The following is a 22,378-nucleotide window of genomic DNA, read 5'->3' as shown; positions in this document are numbered from 1 at the left end:
ATAATAGTCATTCCAGATATCGTATAATGCATTGTCACAGAGTTACAAGCCTCTGTGAAGGCTGTCCTCTGCTAGAGCAAAGGAGCTGCATAACAAAAATCCAGATGGGGAGGGGGGAAGGTGCTAGTATTGCTTTACATGTAAATTATGTAATCCTTTAAAAAACAAAAAAACTTTTTGTGTCTTCCGCCTTAATACTTGTTCCTTTTTTTTAAAATTGTCAGCCATAATGAATGGCCCCCTAAATTCCCTCCCTGCTCCCAACATAGATGTGAATGAAGACTTTATAATCTCCCTGTGAGTTTTTTGAGATTGATGCCAGTACTTGGGGGAGGGGAGGAGCTTTACCTGTACACTGACTTAAGACCAGTTCAAATAAAAGTGCACACGTTAAAGAAAAAAAAAAACCAAAAAAAAAATATCCCCTCAAATATGGGTTCCCAGTTTGTCATTCTCCTTCTTCCATTACCTACATATTCATTCTGCCTAAACCACCCATAGGGGATGATCATAGCTTAGTTTTCTGCCATTTCTTCTACTAGTGTCACCATTATGATTTTGAGTTTTCAGATTCCCCTGTAATTACAGTCTTTTGTCTTTACATTTTTCTCAGTCTCACTTATATTTAATTCCACACTGCTTTACCCCCTTCTTTTTTCTATACCCTGCTGGTTTTTAGCCCTAGCTCATCTGTTACCCCCATCTACTTTTTAGGCTCTATTTCCCAAGGGCTTCACTTTGCTGGAAGAAGTCACAGTATTGTGCTTATTGGGTGCACTGCAAATATGTTTTGTAATCACTGTGGACCCTTTAATGTTATAAGCCAATCTTTTCGTTCTTTATTCATTGACTTTTTTTTTTTTCAAAGAGGGTACAGATGTGTTTATCTAAGCAGGTATCAGGAGCGAGCCATTCATTTCTATCACTTTAAGGTTTGCAAAAGCACTTTACATATGTTATAATAGCCCTATGAGGTACAGCTATTATTTTTCTCATTTTATAAATGAAACAGGCATTAAGTAACTTGCTAAAAGCCACACAGCTACTAAGCATCTGAGGCAGGACCTAAAATCCTATCCTCTCAAAGCAGCTAAGTGGCTCAGTGGATAGAGCACTAGGCTTGCAGTCAGGAGGACCTGAGTTCAAATTCGGCCTTAGACACCAGCTTTGCCATCCTGGGCAAGTCACTTAACCCCAATTGCCGTGTCCCACCTCCAATTCCTATCCTCTTGGTTCAAGGTTTTTTTTTTATAGTATTAGTATTTTTTTTTTCCAATTATATTCATTGACTCTATCCCACTCCCTTAGTGGCTGATGACAATTTTCCTCTTTTCTACTTTCCAACTCTACTTTTATCTTCCTTTTATCAGATGACCTTGCCTCTTGCTTTACTGATAACATTGAGGCCATCTGTTGTGAGCTCTTTCTGTTTCCTTCTTCACTCCTTAAGAATCCTCTACATCATTCCTTCTCTTCTCTCTCCTTATCGAATATTTCTGAAGTAGAGGTGGCCATTTTTGTTGCTACTCGTGTCCTTATCAATGTCATCCTTTCCTGAAGTTGGGCCATCAGCCATCTTCTTTCTTTCATCTTCAGTCTCTCATCTCCTAGCTTCTTCCCTGCTGTCACAAACACCCTTGAGTCATAACATGGGCATATACTGTATGTAGTCACACCTTGGGCTTGTCAGTACCATTTGTGTGTACTTCTGGTGTCTCATTTGATGGGAAGGTCTGTGAGACACATTCACGGCTCATGGTGATTGATATTCAGTGCAGAGATTAACAGGAAGTTAGGAACAAGAGTGACTGATTGTTACTGGGGGAAAGGAAGGGAGCAGAGCAGTGGTTGTTAAGTCCTGTCAGACTCTGTGACCCCCATGCATCATAGTGAGCCAATACTGTCCATGGGGTTTTCTTGGCAAAGATACTGGAGTGCTTTGACATTTCTTTCTCCAGTAGATTAAGGCAAACAGAGGTTAAGTGACTTGCCCAGGGTCTAAGTATCTAGTAAGCTAGTAAGTGTCTGAGACTGGACTTGAACTTGGATCTTCCTGATTCTAGGCCTGGGGCTCTATCCACTGAGCCACCCAGCTGTCTACCTCTGGGTAGTCGTTAGGCAGCTACAAGTGGGAGCAGAAACACTGGGCCTACATAAGAAGCTGAAGGCCAAACCCCAGAGAGTTGGAGCTAAGTTTTCTCTCCAGTGTAGTTTTCAGGAGTAGTATTAGGGGTATAAGGCTTAGTATACATTAGTTGGTAGACATCTATTTAACAACTATTAATTGCACATTGAATGCAAAGCACTGTACTAATTGTGTGTTTGTATGTACATGTGGAAATACACAGAAAAGAGGGAGCCTCCTGAAGAGCAAAGAGGGTAGGTAGTTAAGCTAAGAAAAACAAGCAAACTGGAGCCTAGGGCCTGTGTCCCTGCTGGACAGTTTGCTGCGCTTTGTGGAGATTCCTGTTAAGTGTGCGTCAGTGGCTCCCCCTTTTCTACTTCTTACAGAAGAAGTGCTGTTTCTTGAGCAGGGACTGTGTATTGTGCTTCGGGCTGAGTGCTTAGTCTCTTGGAGGAAGATAGTTTACATGAGCTTATTCTTAAAATTTATAGCACATCAATATTGCTGACACAGAAGAATGTGTTCTGGGTAATTAGGGTTGTCTAAGAGAAAGAGAAGACTTTACAACTGGAATTGTCTGATAAGGCTTAGGCCACCTTAGTAATGAGTCCTCCCTCCCTCCTTGCAAATTTTCAGAAGGTTGTGGAAGGGATTTGTGTTCAAATATTGACTATTCATTGTCACCAGAGGAGGTTTCCCCTTCAGCTCTTAGATTCTGTGCTTCTATGACCAGTAAGAAACCAGGTTTAAGTTTAATTTCAGACTAAGAAAATTTAAGTCACGTGATGATGATGATGATGATGATGTCATTAAGAGTTCTATGTAACCTATTGTTTTGCATTCAGTAGAGGTAGAAAAATGTGGAAGAAGTCTGAATCTCAGATTCAGGAAGTTACACTGCTGAGAATTGATTGGGCATCCATGTTAATGGTCAGAGCTTCATTAGTTGGTTTCTGTCAGCACTTCTTTCAGTTCTGATGACCTGTGTTCATTGGGACTCTTTGGTTTGGCCTAATTTCACTTGCATGATTGCGTTGTTATAGATTTAGCAAGTAAGCTGTAAATTAAAGGAAGTAGGGAAATGAAGATTGACCAAGAAAACACTTGTAAAGATTAATATAACATAATATACCACTTGCCAAAAATGATGATAATCGTTTCTCTGATGTTTTAAGTGGAGTTTGTGTGCTGTGTAGTTGGAAGATTAGATTGTCCTGTTCTTATTGTATGGGTCTAGGGGAGAGCAGGGCATGAGATCTAGACTTGGGCATCATCTTTGCTAGCCCCTTTGCCTTATCAAGTCCACTTCAGAGCTTCTCTGTGCTTCGGGCAGCTCTCCTAAATAGCAGAGAAGGGGACACTCTGTGGTTAGGAGGAATATCCTCATCTGGAAGTTCTCCATATCAGTGAAATCAATCACTATCCTCTCCAGTCTAAATTAGAGGTTTGGTGAGGATTATACTACACGTGTTTAAAGCATGATAGAAGCCTTATGGAATTATCACATTTACATGGAGTTGGTGGGTCGTAGGTTGTTCTCCTTGAAGTAACTTAGAGGCCGATATTGAAAGTATTCCCATCTCCTTTTTTATAAGCTGGATTCAGAGAGCTTAAGTATGACAGGCCCAAGGTAACTGAGCTGTTGCATGCTGGAGTGGGGATCTTAAACCAGGCTTCTCCTACTCCTCATTCCGAGTCCAGGGTTCTTTCCACTATAACGCGGAGGCTTTTTTCTTTTTTCTTTTAGGTTTTTTTTTTCCGCTTTTTGGGTTTTTTTCTTTTGAAGGGAGGAAGGCAGGGCAATTGGGGTTAAGTGATTTGCCCAAGGTCACACAGCTAGTAAATGTGTCAAGTGTCTGAGGCGGGATTTCTCAGGTCCTCCTGACTCCAAGGCCGGTGCTCTACTCACTGCGCCACCTAGCTGCCCCAGCGGAGGCTTTTTTCTAGTGAGATTAGTTTTCATCTAGGACTGTACGACGTTATACAGCTAGAATAGCCAAAGATACATATTGTAGATACTTCTTATTGCATACTTGATTGATTTAGGAAATTTTGTAATTTCCGAACAGCCTTTTATTTGTTCTTCAAATTACCAGAAGGTGGTATGCATAAATCTGTTTTCTCTTCATTGAACGTATTTATGTTTCTCTTTAAAGCGGCATGATAGAAAAAACGTCCTATTTATAATCAAGAGCTGGGTTTGAATTCCGGCTCTGTTACTTTCTACTTTTATGACCTCTGGCAAGTTACCTAGCCTGTCAGGCCTCCAGTTCTCTGATCTGTAAAAGGAGAGGATTTGAGTAGATGACCTCACAGGTCCCTTGAAGGTCTAAAGTCTGTAATCCTAGTAAGCAAATAAAGCTCACATTCTTTGATTTGATTCAAATCTTTTTCTATAGTTTCCATTTCTTTTGAAAAAATATTTTATTGATACTATTTTCGTTATCAGTCTTATTATCCAATGATCTGTTGCCCCAATTTAACCTTCTCTTCTAAGGAAGAGTTACAGTTAAGTGAAACAAGTCCACGCATTGGCTGTCGGGCAAGGCATGCCTCATTCAACCCCTATAGCTCCTGTCCTCTGCCAAGAGGGAGGAGGAGGAATGTTTCATCAGTAGTTTTCTAAAGTCATGATTGCATTGCTCAGAAATTTTGAGTCTTTCAGTATTATTTTGTATTGCATTAGAGTAGTCATTATGTGATTTGATCTGTTGGTTCTGGTTATTTTGCTTTGATTCAGTTGATAAAAGTGATTCTGATCATTCTAACTATATCATAGATCTAAAGTTGTTATCAGTCATGTTCAGCTCTTTGTGTCATCCCTTTTGGGGTTTTCTTGGGAAAGATACTAGAGTGGTTTGCCATTTCCTTCTCCAGCTCATTTTACAGTCGAGGGAACTAAGTGACTTGTCCAGAGTCACACAGCTAGTAAGTGTCTGAGGCTGAATTTGAACTCAGGTATTCCTGACTCCAGACCTGGTGCTCTATCCATTGCACCACCTAGCTGCCCTTAGATTTAAAGCTGGAAAGGTCCTAAGAGGCCGTCTAGTTAAACCCTCTCATTTTATAGATAGGGAAACTGAGATGCAGAGACATCAGATGATTTGTCTAAGATCACACAGGTAGTAAAAGCCAGAGGTAGGATCTGAATCTAGGCCCCTCTAGAATCTGTGCCTTTCTCTTTCCGTTGTATCACAGTGCTCCTTTCTAAGCATTTCCAAAGTTCTCTCAATTCTTCATATTCATCATTCCATCTGGCACGATAATCCATTATATTCTTATGCCATAGTTAATTTAGCCATTTGCCGGTTTGTGGGCACTCATTTTCCTTCCATTTCTTTGCTGCAATAGGAAGTACTTCTATAAATATTTTTGTACACATGGGACTTTACGTCCCTGTTCTCCTTTTGAGGTTGTTGTTCAGTCATTTCAGTTGTATCTGACTCTTTGTGACCCCATGTGGAGTTTTCTTGGCAAAGATACTGCAGTGGTTTGCCATTTCCTTCTCCAACTCATTTTACAGATGAGGAAACTGAGGCAGACAGGATGAAGTGACTTGTCCGGGGTCATACAGCTAGTGTGGAGGCTGGATTTGAATTCACATCTTCCTGATTCCAGGCCTGGTGCTTTATCTACTGTACCACCCTAGCTGTTCTCCTTTTGAAGTACATGCCTAATAACAATACTATACTATTTCGAGAATTTATGGGACTATGGATAAGTTTTGTGACCTCTGGAATTTAGTTACTTTATTGTTAAAATGAGTACATTCTATTAGATGATTTCCACCCTTCTTAGGAGCAGTGGTCATTCACTTGCTTCATTTGCCCCTCAAAGATAAAGTGAAGTTTTAGTGCAAATGGTTTCTTAATCTACTCATGTAAAATCTAAACCATACTTTCGAATAAAATATATTAATTAAAATGGCAACTACAACTGAATCAGCCTTGCAGATTATAATTCTTTTTAGCTCTACATAATAATATTGTATTTCTAGATCAGTTTTCACTAAAAATTTCCAGTGGTCAGAAAATATTAACTTTTACTCCATTTTGTTTTCAATTGCCATATCAGCATCTCTCTTAAATTCTAGTTTTAATATTTAGAAAATATTTTATTTCATTTCTTCCTCTGATTTCTGATGAGTGCAAAATAGTTTGTATTATTTGCATTTACTTTCCTTTGTATCTGAAGGTCTTTCTCTTTGTTGCTTGCAGAATTTGTTGTTTGCCAGTGGAATTGTTAAATTTAACCATTTTGTATCTTAGAGTTAGTTCACAGCACAGAGTTTATTTTTTCTTATTCCTGGAGGTGATCTGTGGATTCTTTCCTTGGCACTTTGTTTTCTGTGTTCAGAAGTTCTAGATGGTTTTCTTGTATTTTTTTTCATTATATTTAATTTTTGACATGTTCTTCCAGTAAACAACATGTTATTGGATTCTGGTTTCTAATTCATTGTGCTCTCATCTTTTATTTTATGAGTGAGTTCATTCTGTTCACGTTCACAGTTATGATTGTTAACTATGTATTTCCCTTCTCGTTTTCTTAAAATTAAACATCTCTTTTTTACCGTATCCCCCTTTCAAGACTTTGTTCTGCTTCTGAACACTGCCTCCCTTAATGCTTCCTCCTGTTGTTCTCCTACTTTCCTCTCCTTCTCTTTACTTTCTACTTCCCAGTTAAATAAGATGAATTTCTATACTCATCTGTGTGTATATATTTATTCTTCCCTCCTAAAACCAGTTGAGAAGAGAGTAAGGTTCAAATGTTGCCCGCTTCCCCCACTACCTCTCCTGTTATATAAACAAACGCTACCTTGTTTGTCCCATTTGTGAGGGAATTTTCCCCATTCTTCTCCTTTTTCCCCTCTCCTAGAACATTTCTTTTCTCCCTTCCATTCTTTTGAGATGATCCCAACAAAGTAGGATCACACCCATACTTTCTAATTAGAATTCCTTCAAGAACCCAATGATGATTAAATTCTGAAGAGTTACATATATCCTCTGTCCATATAAAAACAGTTTAACCTTGTTTAGTACCTTATGATTTCTGAGCCATGTTTACCTTTTTATGCTTCTTGAGTCCTATACTTGAATGTCAGGTTTTCATTTGAGCTGTGGTCTTTTCATTAGGAATGCTTACAAGTCCTCTAGTTCATTAAATGCCTTTTTTTTTTCCCTGTTAGAAGATTTTGCTGGATAGGTTATTTTTGGCTATAATCATAGATCTTTTTCCTTCTGCAGTATCATATTCCAAACCCTCTTTCTTTAAAGTGGTAGCTGCTAAATCTTGTGTGATCTGTGATCCTGATTGTGGCTCCTTGCATTTGAATTATTTCTTTCTGGATCCCTTTCAGTATTTTATCGTTGACTTTGGAATTCTGTGTTTTCGCTACAATATTCCTGGGAGTTTTCATTTTGGGGTTTCTTTCAGAAGGTAACTGGTAAATTATTTTGCTTTTTACTTTACTTTCTGGTTCTAAAATATTTGGGTAGTTTCATAATTTCTTGAAATATGATATATAGCTTTTTTTTGTTGTTGTTCATGGCTTTCAGGGAGTCCTAAAAGTAGAAATTCTCAAATTTATTTCTCCTTGATCTGTTTGCCAGGTCATTTTTTTTCCTATAACAAAGTTTACGTTTTCTTTTATTTTTTCCATCTTTTGATTTTGTTTTATTATTTCTTGATGTCTCATGCAGTTATTAGCTTCCATTTGATCAATTTTAATTTTCAAGGAGTTATTTTCTTGGACAAAATTTTGTACCTCTTAAAAAAGCTGTAATTCTCTTCATAACTTTTCTTGCATGTTTCTCATTTCTTTCTGTATTTGCTCTATCGCTCTTACTTGGTTTTTGTATTCTTTTTTTGGCCTTTTAAAAATCTCTTTCTTTAACTCTTCTAAGAACTCTTGTTGGGCTTGAGTGCATGTCTAAAGGTTAGAAAGAGTTCCTGGAACTCTGCTCTTGAGTTGAAACACAAAAAAGCTAAGTTTTTGGAACTTGTTCCTTGCTCCACATACAGTTAGGACCTCTTTCATTTGTGACTGACTGCTCTTCTGTCCCCTGCAACTGTGTAATGTGCAACAGAGCTTCCAGCTGGCTCCCATTGCTGTCCCCAGGGCTGGTTCAGGAGTGCCTGGTGTTCTCTTTCCAGCAGTGGTGTTTGGTCTTATCCTTTTTACTATTTCTGGGTGTAAGAAAGACCCCTACTCTTCGTGCTGCCAGACTCTGCTGCCTCTGCTTCTGTTTGGCTGTGCTCTTTGCCCTATTCTCTGTCCATCTACCTAAGCTGCCCTGGACTGGAAAGATGACTCAATGTGGTTTTTCCTTGATTTTCCTGATCAGAATTACATGCAGTTGTGGAAGAGGTGTTGGGTGAACTCGGCAAAATGCTGACTCACTCCTCCATCTTGACTCCACCTCCCTCAGCATGTTCTTCTGGAAAATCTATAATCCTGATATATCTCTACACATTCTGTCTTCAAGCTCGATATATTTTGCTCATATGGAGAGCATGTTTTTGTTTAACCTTACTGCTTTTTGTTTCTCTTCTTGCAGACTTCCATTTAGGAGAAACCCCCTACCTCTTAATGGTTCATTCCACTTTTAGTTGGTCCTAATTATTAAGAAAAATTTTTTTTTTACATCAGGCCTAAATTTACCTATTTGCATCTCCCACCTAGAGTTTTTAGCTTTATGCTCTGGAACCCAAAAGAACATATAGGATCCTTCTTTCATATCACAGCCATCAAAATATTTGGATATGGCTATCATTGTTTTCCTAAGTCTTCTCTTTTTCAGGCTTAATATTCCCAGTTCCTTCAACCAATCCGTTTATGGCATAATTTCAAGGACATTTGTCGTTTTGATTGCCCTCCCTCTGTATACTCTCCCGTTTATCAGTGTCCTTGCTGAAATGCTACATCTTAAGTATTTTGCATTGTTAATATTTCAGAACCTCAAAGGAAAAAGGCCTTTATCCAAACTGTACCTTCATGTATACTTAGTGTGTGATCACTCGGATTTACATCATGATGATATATTTCATTAACTATTTCAATTGGCTTAAATTATGAAAATGAAAAAAACGGATTATTAGAGAATGTCAGAGCTGCTTAGGACTTTAGTCGCCATCTTGTCTGACCTCTTCCTTTTACAGATTAGGAAAAGGAGACTCAGAGAGTCCAGGCTGCATCTGAATCCTGCTTCTACTCCTTAGTACGTGGGGCACTTGGGACAAGCTACTTTGCTTCCTTGGGCCTCGGTTTCCTCTTCTATAAAATGATCTCTTAAACATATTCTAGCTCTAGTGTCTGGACCCCATACTGTGCTGGGGGCCCTCTGCTCAGGCAGATTTGACATGGGTCTACTGGTTCCGAGCACCATGGTCTTTGCCGTGCTGATGTTCTCTCTTGAAACTGTATTTGGTATAGGACATGCAAAATGTGATCGTGAGCACACATACCCTCCTATCTCTTAACTTATAGAAAACAGTCATAAAAAATTGAACTGTGTCCTTTATAGCACCTCCTTTGAACACCCTGTAAGATGTGTTTTTGCTGTTCAGTTTTGCCTGACTCTTTAGGACCCCAAGGACCATAGCAGGCCAGGCCTCTTACCCTCTCACAGCCGTGCATTGCTACTATGCATATTAAATATCTGTAACATCAAGATATTCAAAGAAACAAAACAGCTGATTCTTTATTGTTTTTAAAGTAATTATCACTACCTCCCATTTCTTGTTAATGATGGAAAAAGCTGATAGTGTGATGTAAAAAGGATACATTCTTGTAGAGGTCAGTTATGAAGTAGAATGTTGTACTGATCCTGCCTTGACAAGGTCACTGTGAGATGGAATGTCCAGTCAGAGAAGATACTGTGTGTGTGTGTGCGCGCGTGTGTGTGTGCGTGTATGCGTGTGCGTGTATGTGTGCGTGTGCGTGTGTGTGCGCGTGTGCGTGTGTGTGCGTGTGCGTGTGTGTGTGCGTGTGTGTGTTGGGGTGGGGGGCAGGGGTACGGCCCCAGCTCCTCTGCTAGCGGACAATGCCTGAGTCACTGAATGCTTGGAGAGCTCTCCTGTGTTGATCAGTAGCCTGGACTCCGGCAATGGAGGCGACGTCCCCAAAGAAGCAGCCCTCTTCCTCTGCCCACCCTGGCTTTCTTCTTCGCTCTTGCCTAGGACAGTCTCAAAGGCCCGGCATTGACTGCAGAGACAAAGAGCCCTTTGAGGGCCTCGCCTAAGGCTGGCGGCTGGCTTGGCTCTTGTCGCATCCTCCTGCCCACTTTCTTGTTCACCACCCCTCTCCTCTCATCATTGTTAGCCCTCTGCAGTGTGGACAGAACGACTTGGGGAATTTTACCGATGAGAAGGTTAGGCCAAGACCTTTTTATGACATGTTTATTTGTCCAAAGGAGAGGATGCCTTGTGCCTACTTGCCACTGCTGTATTGCTAGAGTTGGTGGTGGCACAGGCTAGTAAGAGCCTTACTGCTGTAGGGGAGACTTTATCCCCTTTTTTTCAAGTAGAGATTGAGATCCTCATACAGATATATATACTCATCTGTGTGTGAATGTTCTGGCCCAGACCTGTGATTTAATCTGAACTCCTGGTATGGAAACTCTCTCTTGGAATGCAGTTGAGTAATTCAGCTGTAATTTAGGGAATTGCTTAGGGACATCAGAGGCTCATTGACTTCACATCGGGTCATGCCTTGGGTCACAGGCCCAACTTGAATTTGAGTCTTTTTGACTTCAGGGCCATGCTGTTTGTCTTGACACATACATGCTTTTAATATCTCTCCACTCTTGAAGGAATTATTTGCTAAGCACCCACCAGCCCAGGCATTGGGGAAGCACAAAGGTTAAGAAGATCGAGGTCTCTAGCCTTAAGGATCTTACCATTTAGTAGGGATGTTAAGAGGAAGAGATTATTCAGGATGTCTTCCAAAAAGTGTATGCCTGACCAAGAGGACAGTCTGGGTTTGTTCTTAGGGCAAGGTCAGAGGCCACTTCTGTGCCCCTTTGGTATCCTGGCAGTGTCAAGAGATTTTGATGAAGGGTGCAAGATATTGGGTGAGCTAACAGGAGGGCATGGACAAGAATTCCAAAGGATTGGCGGGCACGAGTAGATTGTGATCTGCATCGTTGTCTTGGGGAATACTTCTATTGATGATAAATGTGCTGTGGTATCTGAGTACAGCACCTGTGACTATTTCACTCCCTTCTTTGACTTACTTTGGGCAAGTCGCTCAACCTTTCTGAGGCACAGAAAAATGTAACCTCTTCTGGAGTCCCTTTGTGGTTTGAATTTCTGTTTTCAGAGTCAGAGTCAACAGATACTTGTTAAACACTCGCCATGTGCCAGACACTGTGCTGAGTCCTAGGGATACAAAGAAAAGCAAAAGACAGTCTCTGTCCTGAAGGAGTGCATAGTCTGATGGGGGAACGACCAGATAAAAAGAAGCTGAAAGTCATGGGGTGGGAAATGATCTGAGGAGTTTCAGGGTGGATGTCAGCTTGCAGGATGATGAGCCTCCAGAGATTATGAAGTCCAGGAAGCAGCTGGTGAGACATTCTGTTGTCTTTAATTCCAACTTAAATAGATATGTTCAGGTACTCACAGTAAACAGCACCTCTTATTGTGGGGGTGGGGGGAGAGGGAGTGGGGGGCGGAGAGGGAGGAACTGGAATTCAGAAAATGTAGTACCAGCTAGCTTATTCCACAGATCAGTGGGGGGACTTAGGCAGTGATGCTTTATCTCTTGGCTACTCCTTTGCTGGGGGACTTTAGGCAAGATTGCAGTTAAGACCTACTTCAGTTCTGACATCTCTGTCCTGATTTAACAGTTCTGTGTTCTGAGGGCTTTGCTGTCCTAACAGCTCCAACATTATCTTTCATTGCTTACCATTCTGTATTCCAAGGTGATCTTTACCTCTCACTATCAGTGATTTGGATAGCTTTTAAATTTTTCTTTACATATCAAGAGAGAAGAAAAGCAGACCCTATGTTGAAAATGAGTCACTAATAATGTGGTAGAAAGAAAAGTCACAATATTGGATTAAGTATTTATGTCAGCCTTCAAAAATGCTCAGTTAAATAAAATTTGCCTGATATAGATTTTAACATTCCACCTTGCATACTCCTTGATAATTGGCCAAAATAAGATTGTATTTGAGTATTTTTTTTCTTGCTTTAGTTAACCTGTGCCTTGTGATCTTGGATGTTGGCAAGCTGTGAATTACTGTGTTATAAAGTATGCTACTAAACAGTTGGCTCAGAGGAATAGTGTGTTTGGGGCTTGAAGATGATAGAGATTTTGATTTTTAAAATAAAATAAAATTTAAAATAAAATAAATTTTATAAAACCTCCAGTGCTCATGAACTAGTTTGTTGCATCTTTGCTAATTTAAAGAAAATCACACGACTCTTCTCTTTGCTGTGAAGGTCCCAGAGTTGTGATTTTTGTCTTTTCTTTTCAAGGACATGGTGTTTTGAGACTTTCAGAAGTATACTTCAGGTCTTGCCACAAGCACAGTCCTTAATAGTACTCATAGCTACCCTCTTTCAATTTGTTCAAGCAAAGGCCTGCCTTTAAGGTAATATTGTAATTAAGATTGTGACAGCTAAATTGAATTCCTTTATCTGGAATTTAAACTTTTTTTGTATTTATTCAACATACTTATTAGGCTTATTAAGCCTACTCTGTCCAAGGCACTATATTTTTCATATAGCCTAGCACATTGTAGATAGAGTCTGACCCAAGTAACTTACTGTAAGTTAGAGAGGCAGTGTGGGCAGTTCAGTGGATAGAGAGCTTGCCTCAGAAACAGGAAGATCTAGGTTCTAGGAACATCTCTTGACCCCATGCTAGCTGTGTGACCTTGGGCAAGACACTTAATGGTGTGGGTCGCTGGTCGCTCTCTCTAGGATAAAAGGTGCTAAGAGTTACCCCACCTGCATTAGGAGGGGAAATTTCTGATACTGAGAGTTTCTTATACCAAAGAAATCGTAGATTGGTCAAAAATACCACAGCAAAGTGCCGATGTAAGAAAAGGAAAACCAGTCTTGGCTCCTAGGGAGCTTGCTTTCAATTGGCAGGCTTGGGGTGGATAACTCTCTTCATAGTAATTTAGTGTAGGGAGAGAATTCCCAACTGGGATGATCCAGAAAGGCTGTCTATGGGAGGTGGTGCCTGAGGGGAGCCTGGAGGGAGGCAGTAAATTCTTAGATGGGCAGATGAGGAGGAGGGCTTTCCTAGCACACTCATTAAATGCTAATTTGTTTTATGAGAGTCTGGTAAGTTATGGAAAGAGTACTTCAATTTTTTAAAAAAATTTCCCTCTGTATAACAGAAATACTTTAGAAGAGGCACAGGAAAATGTATCTGATTTTTATTGCAATCCTGTTTTGGGATTTTGGTCTTCAGGATGTCACATCAGTGCTGAATGTTGGGGAAAGTGCAGCACTTGAGCCCTTGGTTAAACCAGATTGCTTCCTGAGGTTCCCTCTTCCCATTTGTAAAATGGAGATAAGAATTCTTTCATTAACCACTATATTGTGAAAGGTGCTTTATAAACCTTGAAGTATTCATTTATTTTGATGTACTTCAATGAAGTCTGATTGGTTGGAGGTCCAAAAGGTTCACCTTGTGTCAGATTTTGGAGTTTCCATTATGGTGCATAAAAATGATTTGAAAATTTGGGTAGTGATGATTTTCAGGGCCAATCTGTCCTGTTTTTTAACCTGAGACCAAAAATATCTCAGCTGCTTACCAGCTGATGAGACACAGAAGAGCTATATTTAGTCTGGAGAGCTGGAAGGAAAAAGGAAATGAGGCTCTTTTGTACCTGATCCCTGAGCTTCTGAAGGTCCTAGGAACTGCCTTAGGAGGGAGTCATCAAGCAGTCACTTGGGAGGTATCAAGTGTGCAACAGGAGAGCATGAGAGTCCAGGGAAAAATTCTTGTTAAGAAAAGAGGTTTCTGGCCACTGGTTAGGGCACAGAATTCTGGGAAGTGTCTAAAAGGGCTAGCATAAACTGAATGGCAGTTGATAGGGCCAGTCATAGAAGGAATGGCATTTGGGGTCAACGGAAAAACGTCATCTTTGTCGTATTGGGCCTAATATTTTTTTGCTTCAAATACTTAGTTTGGACAAATTATACTTAGAGCGTGTAGCAGTCTCCTTTAGTGTGTCATGGATACCATTGTCTCAGGTGGTTCGTCTGTTATTCATTGTTGTTACGTATTGACACTCCCGAAGTACCTTAGTTAATCATGGGGTCATATATATGTCAAGCTGAACAAGACCTCAGAGGCCATCTGTGCCAATCCTGCCATTTTATATGTGAAGAGCAGAGGTCAGGAGATGAAGTTATTTGCCCAGGGTCATACAGTTAGTAAATAACTGAGGTGGGATTTGAACCCAGGCCTTCTTAACTGAATCCGGTGCTCTCCATTATACCTCATGCTGCTACTCTTTGTCTTGATACCCAAAGGGCATTGAAAAGAACCAGGATTTGCATAAGCAGGTAACTAATGAAGTCTTGTGATGTATAAGACATGTACGTAAAGAATTAAAGAAGAGTAGGCTCTCAAGAAACTGTTAATGTAATCTAGGGGAAAAGAGGTCATGATCTGGGTGTTTATGGTGGGAATGAAGGAGAGGGGGGGGGTGGATGTGAGAAGTGAGGGAGATGGGATGAGTCGAAGATGAGTGTGGACTGGATGCCTTGGGTAACAAGGGGTTAAGAGTGGAAAAGGTTCTGACCACTCTGTTGTGGACCTGAGTGACCTGGCTGAAGAGTATGGACTTGGTGTGGCAGAATTGACTGGGAGGGAAGGTGAGAGACAAGGGGCAGGTAAACCAGGTGGACTTTTGTGACAGTCATCTTGGTGTATGTGGTGACCTGAAGCTTAGCTGTGGTGATGGCTGTGGGAAGAGAGGAGAAAACGGTGGATCCAGGAGACATTTAGGGGCAACAAAAGCATTTGGGGATTATGTGAAAGCAGGACCATTCTGCACTTCTAGGAAGGTATACTTCCTGAACTCTTGTTGGTTGTGGACAGTAGCAGTAGGCATCATCATGATGCGAAGCGTGTGCACCAGAAATATCCTCTAGTATAAATTAATAACCTTATAATTACTCAGCTTTGTAGTAGACCTGTCAAGAGGATTTTCTGCCTTATTACAAATTAATGCAGTAAAGTTTATTGCCAGTACTTTGGTAGGATAAGCATCTATGCAGTGTGGACTCATGCAATGTATATACTAAGAAAATACAAAGTAATTTTGGTGGTGGGGTCGAGAGAATTAGGAACTGCAGGGATTAGGAAAGGTTTCCTTAGGAGGTCAAATTTCTTGAGCTAAGTCTTGAAAAGAGATAGGAATTTTAAGAGGATAAAGGGAAGGGGAAGAGAGTTAGAACATTCCAGACATGGAAATGAGAGAGGTCACAGGGGTGGGGAACCTTCAGGCTCAAGGCCACATGTGGCCCTCTGGATCCTAAAGCGTAGCCCTTTGACTGAATCCAAACTTCACAGAATGAATCCCCTTAATAAAAGGATTTGTTCTGTAAAACTCAGTCAAAAGGCAGCACCCAAGGACCCAGAAAGGCCGCGGGTTCCCCACCCCTGCGGGGATGATAATTTATGTGTGAGGGGAATAATGTGGATCGCAGGAGTTTCTACCACTAGGTCCGGATTAGTGCGGATAGTGAATCCTGTGAGATAGTGGCGCGTGTTATGACTGTGGAAAATGCGCTCCTTGGTTCCAGCCCGATGGAAGCGTGCAGTGTGGATTCAAATGTGACCTCTTCTTAGGATCCATTTTTCGCGCTAATCGAGACCTAGGTGTATTTTATTGTAGAGCAGGGTTTCTTAACTTTTTTTGTATCTAGGACCCCTTTGGTAGTGTGCTGAAGGCACACTTGTCAGTCCCTTATCAGAATAGTGATTTTAAATGTATATGGAAATGCATTTATCAGCATATTAGGAAAGAACACATTCATGGCCCCAAGTGAAGAACTCCTGTCCTACAGGCACTGATTAGCTGCTGTGTGGAGGATGGGGGAGGGCCAGGAAGACTGATTAGGAAGTTACTGCAGTAACCAAGGGTGATGAGGGTGGTAGCCTTGTGAGTAGAGAGAAGGGGATGGAGGGAGTCGGTTTGTAGGATGGATTGGATGAATCCGATGCCTGGATGTTGAGATGGATGCGATTTCATTGGTGTGGATAATCGTCGTGCCGCCATAGGCTGTGACCTCCCCAGGACTTGCTTTCCTTTTCACGTTCTATTCCTGGCTTGCCAGAAATCTTCTGTAGGGCTCCTTGCCTGTGCGCCAGCTTACCCTCCGTTCATTTCTCTGAATGTCTCGTTGATACTAGAGCAGGGCTCAGGTACATGAATGGCTCCTGCTCTTTTCTGGACATAGATGTGATTGATGATATCTCTTATCTCACTGATGATTGTGAGGTCATAAGTGCAGAAAGGGACCTTTGAGCGTATCTACTCTAATTCCCTCATTTTACATGAGAAAGCTAAGGCCTAGAGAGTTTTCTTCTCATATCTCACAAAATGCCTCAGCCTCTGGACACTGGGCAAACTGCAATTTAATTTTCATTCTTCTGAGATGGTGTTCCATGATTCCCAGTCACAGACTATCACCAGGACAATAGCCGTGTTAAAAAGATAGGCATTTGCATCAGTGAACCACCGGGGATCGTTGAGAGTGTTACAGTTTTTCAAATATATCAAGTTCTTGTTTTCTGTCCTCTAAGCAGGAGTTATTGTCGCTAATGGTGTATGTAATTATGAATTGAATTAAAATGTGGAATGACATATTGCAGGGCTCCTCTTTAACATCTGTAATGACTTCAAATTCAGGCATCTCCCTTCTGCTATTCTCTAATTGGCCTATGGCAGTGTAGGGGCTAGGAGCTAAAGCATGGATGCCACAGAATGTCATCAGTACTAAATGCTTAATGATTGGAGCACCTTTAATAAGTTCAAAAGCATTGAAATCCAAGATCCTCAAAGGTAGGTGGTGTTGAGCACTTGGTTGGAACTTGTCCTAGGGCTGATGGCAGGTTCTAGCTTTGGGCTGTTTTTCCAACTTGCTGAGATCCTGTTCATTGGACACCTGTCAGGTGAGGTACAAGAGGGCATGGCCTGAGGCTGCTCTGCTCACGTTACTTCTCTGCCTGTATTTTTAAAGATTCCAGTTTCCATAGTAGGTGACCACAAGGAGGACAGATTTTTGACCTATTATATCGTAGTGTATATTCTCAAATGAAGACGTACAAGTAAAGTGCTAGATGGGTGTCAGTTGTTCTTGTTAAATGGGTAATGTGGCCAATGCTGTTAAATGTCCTAAGAATGAATTTATTTGAGCAGTGAAAATGATAGAGATGATAGGACATCTGGTCACTAAAGGAGACACTTCACGCACACTCCTGGGCAGAATGCAAAAGTTGAATTCCACTGCTCACTAAGTCGATTAGAACCATAAAATCATGAGAGGTAGCTGAGAGGTCGTTGGGTTCAGCACTCTCCTTTTACTTTCGAGAAAGTGGAGCTTCAGAGCCATTGAAAGCAGTTGCTCACAGGGAGGATCATGGTGGCAGAGCCTCCGACCTGGTCCGTTTTAAGGAATGCTTTTCTCACTTAACTATGTTATGTGCATTTGAGGGGCCCACAACCCTTTGCAGATGTGGGCCAGAGTCAGGTTTGTTGAACACATCTAAATGAAATCATTTTATAACTTTTAACTAGTATGTGGGGGAAAAACTCTCCAACCCAAAACAAGACCTCTCTGCTTAAACAAATCACCAGTGTTCTGTAGGATAGTATGCAAAGTATAGTATCTTGTTAGCTGTGGGCTGTTTCTCAAGGCTAATAGCCAGTTAGCGACTTGCAGGCTGGGGGTGGGAGTGGGCAGGAACTGGGAGCAAATGATTGATGGGGCAGACTCCGGGAGAGAATGGAAGGTATGTGGTCATGAACATAATGGAAGGGTTGGCCTTGTTTGTCAAGGGGAAAGGACATCTTATCAGTAAGAGGTGGGAGTGAGGAGGAGACTATAAAAGGGTTTAGAGGTATATATGGGGAGAAAAGAGATAGCTCAGGGAATGTGGCCTATACTTAAAAAAATTATTATTGAATTTGGTTTTATTTTCATGAGATCTGCCTTTTCTCCTCCCCACATTCTGCCCTCTAACCCTTCTTTCCCTTGACAAAGCAAAAAAAAAAAATTGTTACAGTCCATGTATAGGTAAGCAAAATAAATTCCCACATAGATGGCCTCTGTTTTGTCATTAAAGTTCATGAGGCTGTCTGTTCAGGGTACAGGTGGACAACTTGTTGGGCAGTTGAGGTTTTAATCTCCTTGCCCAGGGGAATGGGATAGCCAATCAAGGAAGACTAAGTTTTTGTGGTGTAGCAGTGAGGGCTTAGTTGAGATTAGATAAGAAGAGTTTGTAGTGGACTCATTAGACATGGTTGCGTGCTCCTTCACTGGCATTCAGCCGCTTGTGGCTTCTGAGTTGAGTAGGTAGATTCTGTGGAGTGATGGGGGCGATTCACTGGCAGGATGTGGGCAAGGATGGAGGACTTGTCACTTCTAGCATGGAGACTCATGTTTTTGACCATTTGCAAATCTTGGATCTTTTCTCCTACAAACTGATTTTTATTCTTAGCTGATCTGTGTGCAAAGATTATTTGCAATCATTTATCTTGGATTTTTAATCATGAGACAATGAATAGTTAGTGATTAAGTTAGTTTGGTATTTATGGAGAAGCACTTGACCACACCCAACTCTGTCAAAATACGAAAAGTTGAAAAAATTAAAAATTAAAAAAATGTGAAAAGTTATTTCTTAAATCCACAAAATTCTTTCATTTTACAGACTTTTTGTTGAAAAATTCTAGCAGCGTTATACCCCTTTGAGGTTTTATATTAAGCAGAAATATTATTGAAAATTTTGTTCCTCTTTCTGGAAATTGGATGAGACTAGGAGAAAAAACAAAGGAAACAACGCATGTAGTTAATTTCCCAAACTCAAAATCCAGAACTGAATAATTGTAGCTCTTCTTCCTAAGTTCTGAGTATTTATGTATGGCTCTGTGTATATGTTTGTATGCATGTGGATATGTACAGTATACATGCATGTACTTGTACACACACATGTTGACTGTTCTTTCTCAGTCTCCGTTGCTAGTTCTTCGTCGAGGTCACACCTATTCACCTTAGGTGTTTCACAGGGCTCCATCCTGGGCCCCCTTCTCTTCTGCTATGCAACTTCACTTGGTATTCTCATCGGCTCCCATGGATTTAATGGCCTTCTCTATGCTGATGGTTCTTAGATCTACCTGTCTTGCCCTAACCTGTCTGCTGACCCCTAGTCTTACATTTTGAACTGAATATCAAGGCTTGTTATGTCCAAAACAGAACTCGTTATCATTCCAGCTAAACTGTCTGTGCCCACCGGCCCTGCCCTTGTCCCCCACCCCTCAGCCCATTCCTTCTGCCTTCTCTGTTACTGTAGAGGGCACCACTACTCTCACAGTGTCTCAGGCTCACAACCTAGGAGTCATCCGGGATTTCTCATATCCAATCTGTAGCCAAGTCCTGTCAATTTAACCTTTGTACCATCCCTCAAACATACTCCCTTCTGGCCCCTGACACTGCCCCCCACCCTGGTGCAGGCTCTTATCCCCTCATACCTGGAGTATTGCAATAGTTGCTGGTGGGTCAGGCCTCCCTCAGGTCTCGCCTTACTCTGATCTGTCTTCCATTCAGCCACTAGAGTGATTTTCCTAAAGCACAGCTCTGACCAGGTCAGAGCTCTTGATAACCTTCTTCCATCTCCCCCTCCCTACTTTTCAAGTGTTTTTTACATTCTCTCTTCCATATCGAGTCTAGTTTTCCTTCCATTGTGCCATAAACATATATTTCTTTTAAAAAGAAATAGTCTCAATTGGGGAATGACTTGTATTCCTATATATTTGGCTTAGTTCCCTGCATATTTTAGAGATGAAGCCTTTATCAGAGACACTGGTTGTAAAGATTTTCTCCCAATTTTCTCTATTTTATTCATGTAAGCATTTAGAGATATGAAACTTCCCCTAAGAACTGCTTTTGCTGCATCCCGTAAGTTTTGGTATGTTGTCTCATTGTCATTCTCTTGAATGAAGTTACTGATTATTTTTCTGATTTCTTCTTTGGCCCACTCATTCTTTAGAATTAGATTATTTAGTTTCCAATTAATTTTTAGCTTATTTTTCCATGGTTCTTTATTACAAATAATTTTTATTGCATCGTGATCTGAAAAGTATGCTTTCACTACTTCTGCCTTTCTGCACTGGATTGTGAGGTTTTTATGCCCTAGTACATGTTCAGTTTTTGAGTATGTGCCATGTACCTCTGAGAAGAAAGTATATTCCTTCTTATCCCCATTCAGTTTTCTCCAGAGGTCTATCATGCCTGCCTTTTCTAAAATTCTGTTCACCTCCTAACTTCTTTCTTATTTATTTTGAGGTTAGATTTATCAGGTTCAGAGAGGGGGAGGTTGAGGTCTCCCATTATTATAGTTTTGCTGTCTATTTCTTCCTGTAACTCCTTTAACGTCTCCTCTCCCAATTGAGAAATGGTCAAAGGATATGAGCAGGCAGTTTTCAGAGGAAGAAATTAAAGATATCTATAGGCATATGAAAAATGCTCTAAATCACTACTGATTAGAGAAATGCAAATCAAAACAACTCTTAGGTACCACATTTCTCCTGTCAGATTGGCTAAAATGACAAAACAGGAAAATGATAAATGCTGGAGAGGATGTGGGAAAATTGGAACATTGTTACATTGTTGGTAGAGTTGTGAACTGATCCAGCCATCCTGGAGAGCAATTTGGAACTATGCCCAAAGAGCTATAAAAATACCCTTTGACCCAGCAATACCACTTCTAGGGTTGTATCCCAAGGAGATCACACAAGTGGGAAAAGGACCCATATGTACAAAAATATTTATAGCGGCTCTTTTTGTAGTAGCTAAGAATTGGAAATCAAGGGGATGCCCATCAATTGGGGAATGGCTGAACAAGTTGTGGTATATGAAGGTAATGGAATACTATAAGAAATGGGGATGATACGGACTTCAATAACAAGCTGAAAAACCTACATGATATAATGCTGAGTGAGTGGAACAGAACCAGGAACATTATACACAACCACAGATATATGGATTCTGTGAGGACTAACTCTGATAGACTTTGCTCTTCTCAGCAGCACAAGGTGCAAAGACAACTCCAAAGGACTCATGATGGAGAATGCTATCTATATCCAGAGAAAGTATGAATGCAGATTGAGGCACCCTTTAAGCTTGCCTTTTTTTTCCCTTTTTTTTCTCTCTTTTGTTTTTGTTTTTGGGGTTTTTTTGGTTCTGTTTCTTCTTTCTCGTGATTCATTCCATTGGTCGTAATTCTTCTTCACAACTTGACTAGTGTGTAAATGAGTTCAATGCGAAGTTATACATAGAAGATATATCGGATTCCATGCCGTCTTGGGAAAGGAGTTGGGGAGGCGGGGAAGAAAATCTGGAACTCAAAATTAATGTACAACTGAGTGTCGTAAACTAAAAATAAAAAAAAAATTAAAAAAATTAACAAATAGATAAAATCATGGATGTTTCCCCCTAAAAAAAAAAGAAAAGAAATAGTGTCTCAACAAAAACTTATAATATCCGTCAGTCTTTTATAATTGAAAATGTACTGCCCTTACTTTCATTTTACACATTATAATTTTGTTATACTTGGAGGTATCAATTTGGAAAACCTTCTCTCTAAAAACCATCCAATGAGGGATGACTTGCAGTCATCACTCAATAAGTGTACTGACTACTCTTATTAGCGGTGACAATTCCAGTTGTTAGAGACATGGAGGATGCTCCCATCCACATAGCTGGCATTTCATGAATGATTAGTGAATGAATGGAAGCTTTTTTCAGGTGTTTGAGAATTCTAAGGATTTTAGGGCAGTTTCCATTTTTGTGATTTAGGTGTTTTTGTGAGGGAAGAATCAGCCGTTGGTTCTAAATCTTGAGGATTTTTAGTATTTTTAATGTTATTTTAGGGTAAGTATTAGGAATGAGTTTAATGAGTAAAAGAGATCATAGGATATTTCCTGTAAATCCCTTCCTTAAAGGTGTATAAATTATGTTGGCAACTGACAAGACCGCTGTTCTTGCCATTTAATAATATAAATC

The 22,378-nt window shown here is 40.5% G+C and overlaps 1 protein-coding gene across 1 annotated transcript in view; it reads left to right on the top strand.

The window, feature by feature from the left end:
* EIF4G3 (eukaryotic translation initiation factor 4 gamma 3) overlaps window positions 1–22,378 on the top strand; it is a 385,863-nt gene that overhangs the window by 41,075 nt on the left and 322,410 nt on the right. The gene's annotated exons all lie outside the window — the stretch shown is intronic.

This window comes from Trichosurus vulpecula, chromosome 2 (assembly GCF_011100635.1).
Source record: "Trichosurus vulpecula isolate mTriVul1 chromosome 2, mTriVul1.pri, whole genome shotgun sequence".
NCBI lineage: Eukaryota > Metazoa > Chordata > Mammalia > Diprotodontia > Phalangeridae > Trichosurus > Trichosurus vulpecula.
The sequence above is the reverse complement of the archived record's forward strand: the minus strand, read 5'-3'. Positions and strand labels throughout refer to the sequence as shown.